We start from the raw sequence: 11,896 nt of genomic DNA, 5'->3' as shown, positions 1-11,896 counted from the left end.
TCATTGTCGATTGTGGGAAAAACCCATCTGGTTCACTAATGTCCTTTAGGGAAGGAAATCTGCCATCCTTCTCTGGTCTGGCTTATATGTGACTCCAGAACCACAGCAATGGGGTTGATAATCAAATGCTCTCTGAAATGGACTGGGAAGCCATTCAGTTGTATCAGTGAAAGGGAAACTATGGATAGGCAATAAACGCTGGCCAGCCCATGTCCCATAAATGAATAAAAAAAAGTTTGCAAAATTCAATTCACTTGAAAATGTTTGAAAAGCACTGAATCCTCTCTAACTGGCTCCCTCCTCCTTCAAACTTTCTAGCCCTCAATGACATTCTCCTACCCATCCCTTTTTAAGTCATTCTCTTCCTTCAATCTCCCGACTTTTGCTTCAACCTTTCACATGGAGAGGATGAGGATGCTGGGGACCATCAACTGTGTCACCAAAAAAACAAAAGATAGGAGATGGTTGGGGAAGCTAGAATAAGAAAGGATAGAAGTTTGCAGGAGTCAACTGTAGTATTCAGAACAGGGACTTCCTGTTTAATGGGGCACCAGGACTAGTCAGGTGAAGGATGTGGGTTTCCTGTAAGGATGGATTCTGTCTGCACAGAAAAGGAACTAATGAACTGGCAAATAGATGAATGGTGAAGTGGCAAGTTACTTAAAAAAAGAAGGTTCCTGTGGAAAAGAGGGACAATGAAATGAGCAAACAGAAAGAGGAAAAATAGATGAGATTGATTGGAAAACGGCTAATGTTACGCCGTTGTTTAAGAAGGGTGGCAGGCAAAAGGCAGGGAATTATAGGCCGGTTAGTTTAACGTCTGTTATAGGTAAAATGTTAGAATCCGTTATCAAGGAGGAAATAGCGAGGCACCTTGAGGGGAATTGCTTGATAGAGCAGACACAGCACAGTTTCGTTAAGGGGAAGTCGTGTCTGACGAATTTATTGGAGTTCTATGAGGATGTGTCTAGGGCAGTGGATAGAGGAGAGCCGGTGGATGTGGTGTTTCTTGATTTTCAGAAGGCGTTTGATAAGGTGCCGCACAGAAGGTCAGGGGGCATGGAGTTGGGGGTAGGGTGTTAGCGTGGATAGGGGATTGGCTGTCAAATAGGAGGCAGAGAGTGGGGGTCAATGGGTGCTATTCGGATTGGCGGTTGGTGACTAGTGGAGTGCCCCAGGGGTCGGTGCTGGGGCCTCAGCTATTTACCATTTATATAGATGATCTGGAGGAGGGAACCGAGTGTATGGTGTCAAAATTTGCGGATGACACCAAGATTGGTGGAACGGCAAATTGTGCGGAGGGTGTGGAAAGTCTGCAGAAGGATCTAGATAGGCTGGGCGAATGGGCCAGCAACTGGCAAATGGAATTTAATGTTGGCAAGTGTGAAGTTGTCCACTTTGGTAGGAATAATGGTAGGAAGGACTATTACTTACATGGCGAAAAACTGCAGCATGCGACGGTGCAGAGGGACCTCGGGGTCCTTGTGCATGAGTCGCAAAAACCCAGCCTGCAGGTGCAGCAGGTGGTCAGGAAGGCGAATGGGATGCTGGCCTTCATAGCGAGGGGGATTGAATATAAAAGTAGGGAGGTCTTGCTGCAACTGTACAGGGCACTGGTGAGGCCGCAGCTGGAGTACTGTGTGCAGTTTTGGTCGCCGCACTTACGCAAGGATATTTTGGCCTTGGAGGGAGTGCAGAGGAGGTTTACTAGGCTGATACCGGAGTTGAGGGGGTTGAACTATGAGAGGCTGAATAAACTAGGCTTGTACTCGTTAGAGTTTAGAAGAATGAGGGGAGATCTCATTGAGACATGTAAGATGATGAATGGGATGGATAGGATAGAGGTGGAGAGGCTCTTCCTGCTCAGAAAGGACAGCAGGACTAGAGGGCACAGCCTCAAGATAAAGGGGAGGTGGTTTAGAACAGAGTTGAGGAGGAACTTCTTCATTCAAAGGGTGGTGAATCTCTGGAATTCTCTGCCCGTTGAAGTGGTGGAGGCTGCCTCGCTAAATATATTTAAGATGCGGGTTGATAGGTTTTTGATAGGCAAGGGGATTAAGGGTTATGGGGAGAGGGCAGGAATGTGGAACTGAGACACGACAGATCAGCCATGATCTTATTGAATAGCGGGGCAGGCTCGAAGGGCTAGATGGCCTACTCCTGCTCCTATTTCTTATGTTCTTATGTTCTTATTAATATACAAATATAAAATGGCAATTAGGGACAGATAATAAATGCTAGCCTAGGCAGCGTTGCCACACCATATGAAATAATTTTTAAAAATACTTTTGTTAAAATGAAAGGAATGTAGAAATGTAGGAACAGGAATAGGACATTCAGTTCCTAGAACCTGTTGGACCATTTAATCAGATCGCAAATAATGTGTTTCTTAACTCTATCCACTTACCTTTGTTCTGTATCCTTTCATTACTTTGGCTGGCAAAAAAAACTTTCTAACTCAGATTTAGAATGATTAATTGAGCAAGCATTTATTGTTTTTTTTGGTGAGGAAGTGTTCTTCAATTCTGTTAATATTTGCATGTAGAAGTGTTTCTTGATTTCTCTGCTGAGTGGCCTGCTTCTGATTTTCAGGTTATTATTCTTTATTGTGGAGATCCCTGATCAGCGCACAGATTCATGTGGGAGTAACATATTGGCATGGGTAGAAGATTGGCTAGCTAACAGGAAACAGAGAACAGGCATGAATGGGTATTTTTGTGGTTGGCAGGATGTGACACAGGTATTATTGCTGGGCCTTATCATTTTACATTTATATAAATGTCTTGGATGAAGGACTGAGTTTGCTAAATTTGGTACTGACACCAAGATAGGTAGGAAAGAAAGTTATGAAGAGGGGATAAGGGGCAGAATTTTCCCATCCTGCCTGCCATGGGAATCGTAGTGTGTGGAACACGGACCATGAAAAGATCCATTGTTGACCACAAGTATGATGTTCCAGCCTTGGGGCGAACGCAGCCAGAAAAACCCACCCAAGGAGTCTGCAAAGGATATTGATAGGTCAAGATCTGGCAAATGGAATATAAAGTGAGCAGACATGAAATGGTCCATTTTGGTGGAAGAATAAAAAGAACCATGTTATTTAAATAGTGAGAAATCGCACAGCTCTGAGATGCAGAGGGATTTGGATGTCTTAGTATATGAATCACAAAAGGCTCATATACAAGTACAGCAAGTAATTGGGAACATTCATGAAATGTTATTGTTTATTGTGAGTGAAATTAATTACAGAAGTGGGGAGGTTATGCTTCAGTTATACATGACACTGGTGAGACCACATCTGGAGTAGTATGTACAGTATTGGTCTCCTTTTTTAAGGAAGGATGGAAATGCATGAGGAGCAGTTAAGAGAATGTTTATTAGACTAATGCGAGGAATGGCTGGGTTGTTTTAGAGGAAAGGTTGGACAGGTTAGATTTGTGTCCACTGGAGTTTGGAAGAGTAAAAGACAACTAGATTGAAATGTTTAAGTGAGGGGTCTTGATAGGATGGAGAGGGTGTCTCGTCCTGTGAGAGAATCTGGAGTGAGGGGGTCACTGTTTAAAAATAAGAGGTAAATTTAAGGCAGAGATGAGGACAACTTTTTTCTCAGGAGGGCAGAGTCTTTGAAACTTGCTTTTTCAAAAGGCAGTGGAAGCAGTGTTCGATTTTTTTTCAGACATTATCTTATTGACTAGTATAGCAGGCTTGAGGGGCCGAATGACCAACTCGGGCTCCTACTTTGTGTGTACGTAAGCACTCCACTAGATATATTTTGCCGGCTCTTTGCTTCTTGTTAGCTAACAATCCTCTCCCTATACTAGCATGCTACCCTTGCACCATGAGCTCCTGTTTTGTGCAGTAACCTTAGACGTGGCACCTTGTCAAGGAGACATCCAAAAATCCGGAAGCAACTGTTCTACTTGGAGCTGGGGCTTGGCAGCAGACTCCCAGGTGGACAGCAGAAATGTTTTGGATGTCCAGAAGGCACCAGTGAAATACACAGCACTGACTGTGAAACAAACTTCCTCCAAGACGACCTTAAAGCAGTTTGCAAAACATAAGTTGTTCTGAGCTGCTGCATTAATTCATGCAAGCATGTTCTATTATTATGTGTGACCGGGTGATGGTTCAAAAGTAGCGCTCTGACCGCATTTTCACCAGACTTCAATGTCACTTGGAGAGGAAAAAAAATCTCGGCAACTGCCACATAATAATCTCATTTCAATGCGAAAGAAAAGCGGTGCAGCAGAGGGGCTTTTGTGATTCGGAGGCTTGTGGGGATGTGCATGCAGCATCTGCATAGCTCTTGCTTTCTGTTCTTATTCTCTCTCCCCCAGCAGCCCGTGTGCCTCGGCAACAAAAGCAATGTGCACATGTAGACTATGTAAATGACTCCCTTATAGTTGAGCGGAGGCGCGTATGATTGGGCCTGGCTAAGTCACGTTACAGTGTGTTACCATTCTGCCGGTGCAGAGCCGCACCATTGTTTGGATTGCCAGGCGGAAAGATCCTTCCTATTTGCAGCCGGGGCTTTTAATCGGATGTCAGCTCTGCTGCCTTATTTCATTGCCCCTCTTCATGTGGACGTCAGGAAGTCCGGCTGGACAAGGGATTAGAAAAAAAATGCAACTGTCAGGCTTTATAAATTAATGCATTTGCTCTCCCTTAAAAAAATAAGCAGAACAGCAAAGATCGGGTGAAAAAACAAGACTGGGATCAGCAGCCTCGGGCTTCCCTGACCAAGCCCCCATTCAACATCTGATCTTCAGGATTCTCCAGCAGCAAGGGGGGGGCGGAAACTAGAAGTACGTAATGGCAATTTTAGTCTTTCCAATACTTTTATCTCCCTTTGAGTGTTTGCCAAGGCTCTCCGGGTTGCTGCCATTTGAATGCTAAGGAGAATGAAGGTTGTTTGTCCCGGGGCTACGTTTTCACCGGTGACTCTTGGACAGGCTTGTCAGTCTGGCCATCTGGTGTGAATGAAAGTAACCATTGAAACTCACTGCTCTGCGTGTGTGTGGCGAATGTGTCTAAACTGCTGTGGATGGAGAGGCAGCAATTCATGTGTTAATTGATCGAGTCGAATTAGCTTTATTTATATATATAAATAAACAATTGGCTCAACCTGTTTCTAACAAGAGATAGCAAGGTTACATAATATTAATCAAACAGCATGAAAGAGAAATAGTTCAATCTCAGTACGATTTCCAGTCAGTTGCATTTCTTTTGTGTCATTTTCTGCTTTATAAAAATTGCGGGGTGCTATCGCGACCAAAATATTGAGAATTTGGAAAATATTTTCCTGTTAAAGTATAATTGGCAGCGTTTTTTTTAAAGAGAAATCTCTGGACCGAAAGCGCATGATGTTTAAGCTTTATTTAAAGGTGTGCTAGGAATGGGCTTGTGCGCTTTGCTTGCTGAATTGTGGGCAGCCAGCCCAGTTTGATGGACATCAGCCTCACACACATACACCGCGTTCACTCGCAGCTCAGGGGCAAGTGGGTTCTGTTAACGATGCTGCTGCTTTATTTCGGTGCTGCAGTAATGTAGTTAGCGGGCAGTTTTATTCACACACACTGCAGTTTTTTTTTCTCTTTTCCCCCTATCTCCCACTCCTGGCACACCATCCACCCACCCCGTGATCAAAGTGAGAAAGATTCCGCTTGTAAATACTTACAAACCATTTCAAAAATAAATCACTGAAATTTCAATTATTTAGACAAAACGTGCGTTATTTAGGCAAGTACGCCGTTTGCTTTAAAATTGCGATCCTCTTTTTAATAAATGATGTCTTCCAAAAGCTCAGGACCAAGGCAAGACAAGGAACATTAATGGATCATCCTTCACTCTTCTGTACACTGCTGGCCAGAGTAAATCAATCGCAACTTTTATGAATTTAAAAAAAATAATTCTGCAGTCAAAAATACTTAAAGACGATAATTGTGATTCTTCAGATAATTTAAGTCAAATGTTAGACAGTGAAAAATTGATACTGGGAACTACAGATTATTTTAAAAAATGATGTAGTAAGAAACTAAAAAGCAGTGAGCAGTTAGAGTTTTATTTCTTCACAATGTTGGTGTAAAAGCAGAAATAGTTCATTATTTATTTGTCATATTTAGTTGCCGCAAATCCTCAAAAACTTATTGACTTGAAGTCAGCTTTATTAATGAAGTAACAAAATGTTTTAGAACACTCTTCACCTCTTCCATTCTTGTCAGCTGGTGTCAAATACGTCGAGCTAATTATATTTTACACTTTCTGACCAATGTATAAATGAGTTTTGTGTCTAGGCCCAAGTTATTTTGCTTCCACGGGTATATTTTCTATATTCTGACGTTGGCTTTAATGATTGAAAGAAAGCTGTGACAATAGGCCTACGCTGCGATGGTGGTTAATGCTTATATTAATTAGTGCAGTCATTCTTCTAGTTTCCACACAGTGCCTTGATTATGATTGTAAACAGCGGAATAGCTTATCGTTTATTTTGCTGCAATGCATTCTATGGATCCAAAATGCAATACATTTTAATTTCTTTCCAGATGAGGATGCTACAGAATTGTTTGAATGAGTCTAGGAGGACAACTTGCTTGTTTGTTGATTTCGATTCTCTCTTTATAGGGAGAAGCCTTTTTTGTTCAGTGCTTTCCCTTGATAAGTTAATGGAGATCAGATACTTGACATGCAGGGAACCAAGACTTAACGCCTCATAGTAATTGTGCTCACCATCTCTGCCACAGTATTCTTTTTCTAAATGTTTGTTTATGGGCTTTTAATTTCAGCATTGCTATTGTCTATATTTTGAAAGCTTTTGGAGCATTGTTTGTTTGTTTATTTATTTGCTAACAGTGTTTATAACAAGTAGTTTTTGTTCATGCTTTTAATTAAGAATTTTAATTTACATTTTTATACATACCATTATCGAAGTGCTTAAATAACTAACCTGAGTTTTCTGTACCTGACTATTATAGTGTGAGGATACAGACAAGCCGCAGCCTTGTCTGTGTGCCTGAAGATTAGAGGTTTAGACAAAGGAATCAAACACACACAAGTTTATTAAAGATTACATGAACATATTTGGAACCAGCATCCCACAATACGTGCAGTGCTTTTCCATAGAAGTCACTGTGCTCAACTTTCTAGATCTCTTTTTGTTTCATCTTCTAATTATGCATTCTACTCTCACCCTTTTTATATTTCTATTGCTTCATGTAAATTTCATAACCTTTATTAACTCTGCACCAACTCAAACCAGCCTTTGTCAAGAAGTTTCAGGCTGTCAAAGCATCTTTACTCTCAGAAGCTAACTGAAGTTGCTAATATCTAGATTAGGCAAACAATGGAATGTACCCTATTATGTTTGCACTATAGATAGGTTAGTTTCTAAGCATGACTAAATCGTGAGACAATTCAGAATTAAATGAAATCTTGTCTTGATGAGTCAGTTCCAAAAACACTTGAGATTGACACCATCCAGGGCAAAGCAACCTACTTGATTAGCACCCCATCCACCACCTTACACATTCACTCCCTCCACCACTGACATACAGTGGCAGAAATGAATACTATATACAAGAAGCACTGCAGCAACTCACCTAGGCTATTTCAACAGCACTATCCAAACCCATGACCTCCACCACCTTGAAGGGCAAGGACAGCAAATGAGTGGGAACAGCACCACCTCCAAGTTCCCCTCCAAGCCACAATACACCCTCACTTGGAACTATATCACCGCTCCTGCATTGGCACAATCAATATATTAGAACTCTCTCCTGAATAGCACTGTGGGTGTACCACACCACATGGACTGCGGTGTTGCAAGAAGATGGCTCACCATCATTTTCTCAAAGGCAATTACAGGGATTGGCAATAAATGATGATGGTTTGGCCAGTGACACCCACATCTAATAAAATAATTTTTTTAAAATCAACATAATTAACCTTGATCAGTCTGTTTGTGACCTCTGAAAGTTCTGCAATCTTGTATTTTAACATAGAATAGTTGTTTGATAGTATAGAACTTGAGTATTGCTGAAATAAGACGCGTGTTTTTGAAATTCTTTGTCTTGCACTGATGAAGACCATTTGCAAGAATACCAAATATAAAGGAAATTTATACTGCATGAAGGAAGAGTGCAGATTGGTTGGCAAGTGGTAGATGCGTCACTCACTATGCAGAATGCACTAGCTAACTGGCGGATAAAAATTGTTATTCGCTTTACATTTGGTATTCCTGTGAATTATCCTGATGAGTGCAAGATGACAAGCTTTGACAATATGTTTTTTTTAGCAATGCACAAAATAGATTCCACTTTTGCTGTAATCCCTTAACTATAGCTTAAAAGATCATTTGCCACCAATGTACCCTTTCTGGTCAGGAAGTTGCATGGACTACTGTACTGGCATTGTTCTTCTCCATTATTTTGAAATGCCAGTTTTGCTTCCTGCTTTGTGAAAGCCAAGAAGTTATTTGCTGCTCAGTGGTGATGTTTTTATGCTGTTGCATATATAAAAATAAAGGCTAATAATTTGACCTTGTTCTTTCAGTTCATGGCTGTTCACTGCAGCATTTGAGGTTGTCAATTCTCCAGAGCTGACAACACAATAGCACAGGGGATTTATGAACACACAAAGAAAGATTGACAGCAAAAGTCCAGAATTATGAATTATAGGAAAATTACTTACCTGGTTAGGAAAATGGCTGATAAAAGATTAGGGGCAAGGATTGGTGTTCAGGGCTCAGATTTCACTGTCCTTGGTGATATTCAAGTGAAAACTCTCCCCAAAGAGAAATTTCAGAAAGGCATTGGGGGCAATATTTAGCTCACATTAACCATCAGTGAGGGTGGCGATGGAGCCCAAAATCTCATGAGAATCAGGAAGTGTGATTCTCGCCAGTGAGACGTTTCCTGATTTTTTTTTTTCATGCCCCTTACCAGTAACATCCGAGATTGCTGCCTACAAAAGGTGAGAACCTCATTGTAATAATTTTTTTCAAAATTTTAATATAATTAACAAGCATTTGATCCCCCTCACTTCATATACATACCTTGCTGACATGATGTCACATCGGCAAGGTTTACAACAGGTACATGAAGGAGTACATCAGTCAAGGGGATCTTTCAGGGGACACAAAGGTAACTATAATCCCTGAGGGTGGGAGAGAAGAGGCATATACTTGGCAATGCTTTGGCACTGCCCCATGGCATAGGTTAGCAGTGCCAGGTTGGCACTTGGGGCAGACTTCCTTTGGTGAGCCCAACTGGGGAGGGTTTTCTGTTATGTGTGGAGATGGGGGTTGGGGAAGAGTGCAGAAGCCTTTAAAGGGAAGGGTAAGGTACTTGGCAGTGAAGCAGCTGGCACTGGGGGAAGGTGGGCAGTGAGGGAGGAAACTTGCAATGAGAGGGGAACCTGGCACTTTTGGAGGTTGGGAAGTCCAGCTGCGATGCTTCTGCAGTGATTGTGGAGGAAGGGGAAGGATTGTGCCACAGAAGGAGAGGGGAGAGCCCCAGACCTTTGTTCACGTGCAGTTGGGGGGGAGCCCCAGGTGACTGTGCCGTGGTGGGGGGGGGAGCCCCAATGCCTTCATAGTGGGGTGGTGGTAGGCCACATGGTGCTAGGGGAAGCTTTAATTCACTGCCAATTGGGGTGCCCTTTGCGATGATATTTTGGCCTATCAGGCCCCACCCTGCCAGTCTGGCAGCATAGACCAGGCCCCAGGTTTTTTGGGCAGAAAATCTGGCCGGCAACTCAGCTGTGCATTTGGAAAAATATGCATCGGCTTTCAGTCAGAGCCTGACACATCAATAAATAATGAGAAAATTCCAGCAATGTCATCCATGTTTACAGGAAAGACTGAATAGTTGAAGATGGCTGCAAGAGGTGGCTGCAAAAAATGGATTTGAGATCAGGTGAACTATGCACAGATAAAGGTTTGCCTGTCTGGGACATGTTCAAATCTCACTTTATTAACAGTTTCATCAGTGATGAGAGATGGACCAACACCGATGTGGCAGTTATTCCCAATGGTCTTCTGAGTATTGTTCAGCATTTCAATGTACCATCCAAAAGAGATGGAACAATTGGAAGTTAGAAGGTGAAGTAACACCCACAAAGAGCAGAAATGTATAAGAATCCTAACTAGTAACATTTGTCATTGGGTTGTGGACAGGCGGAATTAACTTGATCCCAATATTGTCCAAAATCAAACCAGTTTAATGGTACTGAGGGCAATTACTGGCGGAATAATGATGCTGGAGTTGCTATTGATGAGTTGTTTTTTGGGAGAAGTTGCTACTGATAAGGAAGACGAGGAAGATCCATACAATGATGTTATATATGCAGATGATTGTGGCAAATAGTTCAGGGACTCATAGTGATCAAAATAATTTTGAAGGATTTTAACGTGAAGCATTGTAGTTAATTTATTATATATTTATATTGCATTGGATGAAACACATAGGGCAGAATTTTCCCATCCTGCCTGTCACGGGATTCATAGAGGGTGGGACACAGACCATGCAATGGTCTGACCACAGGTGGAATTTTCTGGCCTTGGGACAAGCAGGCTGGAAAATCGCACCCATATAGTTTGAATGTTAATATGAGTTCTTTAATTTTGTCAGTTTTTACTTAATCCCATTCTGATGGTCTTGTTTGGATTTCACTTGGGCCCAAATCAACACGTCAACTCCCTGAATTGATAATGCTGCCATTGTCCCAACTTACCATTGTCTGGCGGTGATTTAACCTGAGAATCATCACATGTCAGGTGAAAGGCGAGGTTCAGAAAGCGGGCCTTCATGAATAACCTCTGCTGGGATGGGAATTGAACCCCTATTGCTGGTGTCGCTCTGCATCGTTAACCAATTGTCCAACCAACTGAGTTAAACCGACGCCCACTACTTGTGAAACTACCTGTTTACAATTACTTACAAGCAAATGCTCCCATGTCAGGCAGCAAATCCATTATTGGAATGTCCACCATCTTTGTAAAAACTATCTGTGAAAATCAACTATTAGCATACATAAATGTATACAAGTCTATTTCCACTGGGAATTAAAAATTAGTACAAATCTGTCAGTGATGTTGGAAAACACTGTTACACACAAGGTATGATAGATGTTTGAAACTCTCTTTGCAAGTGGCACTTGGTGCTAGATCAGTTGTAAATTTTTAATCTGAGATTGGTACATTTTTTATCAACTGAAGATATTAAGCGTTGTGAGGAAAAGGTATATATAGCGATAGGTCACAGGTTAACCATGATCTCATTGAATGGTGAATCAACCTCCAGGAGCTAGATGGCGTGTGCCTGTTCCTATGTCTAGGCAATTTCATGGTTTAAAATTTAGGCTGATACTCCAGTGCTGCATTGTCAGAAGTGCTGTCTTTCAGATGAAACATTAAACTGGGGCCCCAGCTGCCCTTTCTGACAAATACAAAATATTCAATGGCACTATTTCCAAAAAGAGAAGGGGAGTTTTCTCCAGTGTCTAAATCACCATTTATTCCTCAACCCACATGACAAAAACAGATTGGTAGGTCATTATCACTTTGCTATTGTGTGAATTTGCTGTGTGCAAATTGGCTGCCTACATTACTGCAGTGCTTACATTTCACTAATACTTATTTGGCTTTAAATCACCTTGGTGTGCCCTGAGGTTATGAAAGGTGCTATATAAATGCAAGTCTTTTTTAATGTTCTATGTTCCCAAAGGCTGGACCCTTCAAACTTTGCAGTAGCTATGTAATCTTCAGAGAGGAGCAAAAAAATTCGTCCATGGGGCCAAACATGGGAAAGAAAATCTGGAAAATCGCTCTCTGATTCTCTCAGGTGACTGAAATCAGTCCAGCAGATCACATGACCAAACATGTATTAATTGTTAATCCACT

The 11,896-nt window shown here is 41.8% G+C and overlaps 1 protein-coding gene across 2 annotated transcripts in view; it reads left to right on the top strand.

Moving 5' to 3' along the window:
- The first annotated feature begins 4,506 nt into the window (after window positions 1-4,506).
- The window catches only part of csrnp3 (cysteine-serine-rich nuclear protein 3), a 206,221-nt gene continuing 198,831 nt past the window's right edge, over window positions 4,507-11,896 (top strand). For both annotated transcript variants that reach the window (XM_080199192.1, XM_080199194.1), the window contains exon 1: window positions 4,507-4,805. The gene's annotated coding sequence lies outside the window, so the exon portion shown is untranslated. The remainder of the gene's footprint in view (window positions 4,806-11,896) is intronic.

This window comes from Carcharhinus amblyrhynchos, chromosome 11 (genome assembly GCF_965287045.1).
Source record: "Carcharhinus amblyrhynchos chromosome 11, sCarAmb.v2.hapA, whole genome shotgun sequence".
NCBI classification, from domain to species: domain Eukaryota; kingdom Metazoa; phylum Chordata; class Chondrichthyes; order Carcharhiniformes; family Carcharhinidae; genus Carcharhinus; species Carcharhinus amblyrhynchos.
The sequence above is the reverse complement of the archived record's forward strand: the minus strand, read 5'-3'. Positions and strand labels throughout refer to the sequence as shown.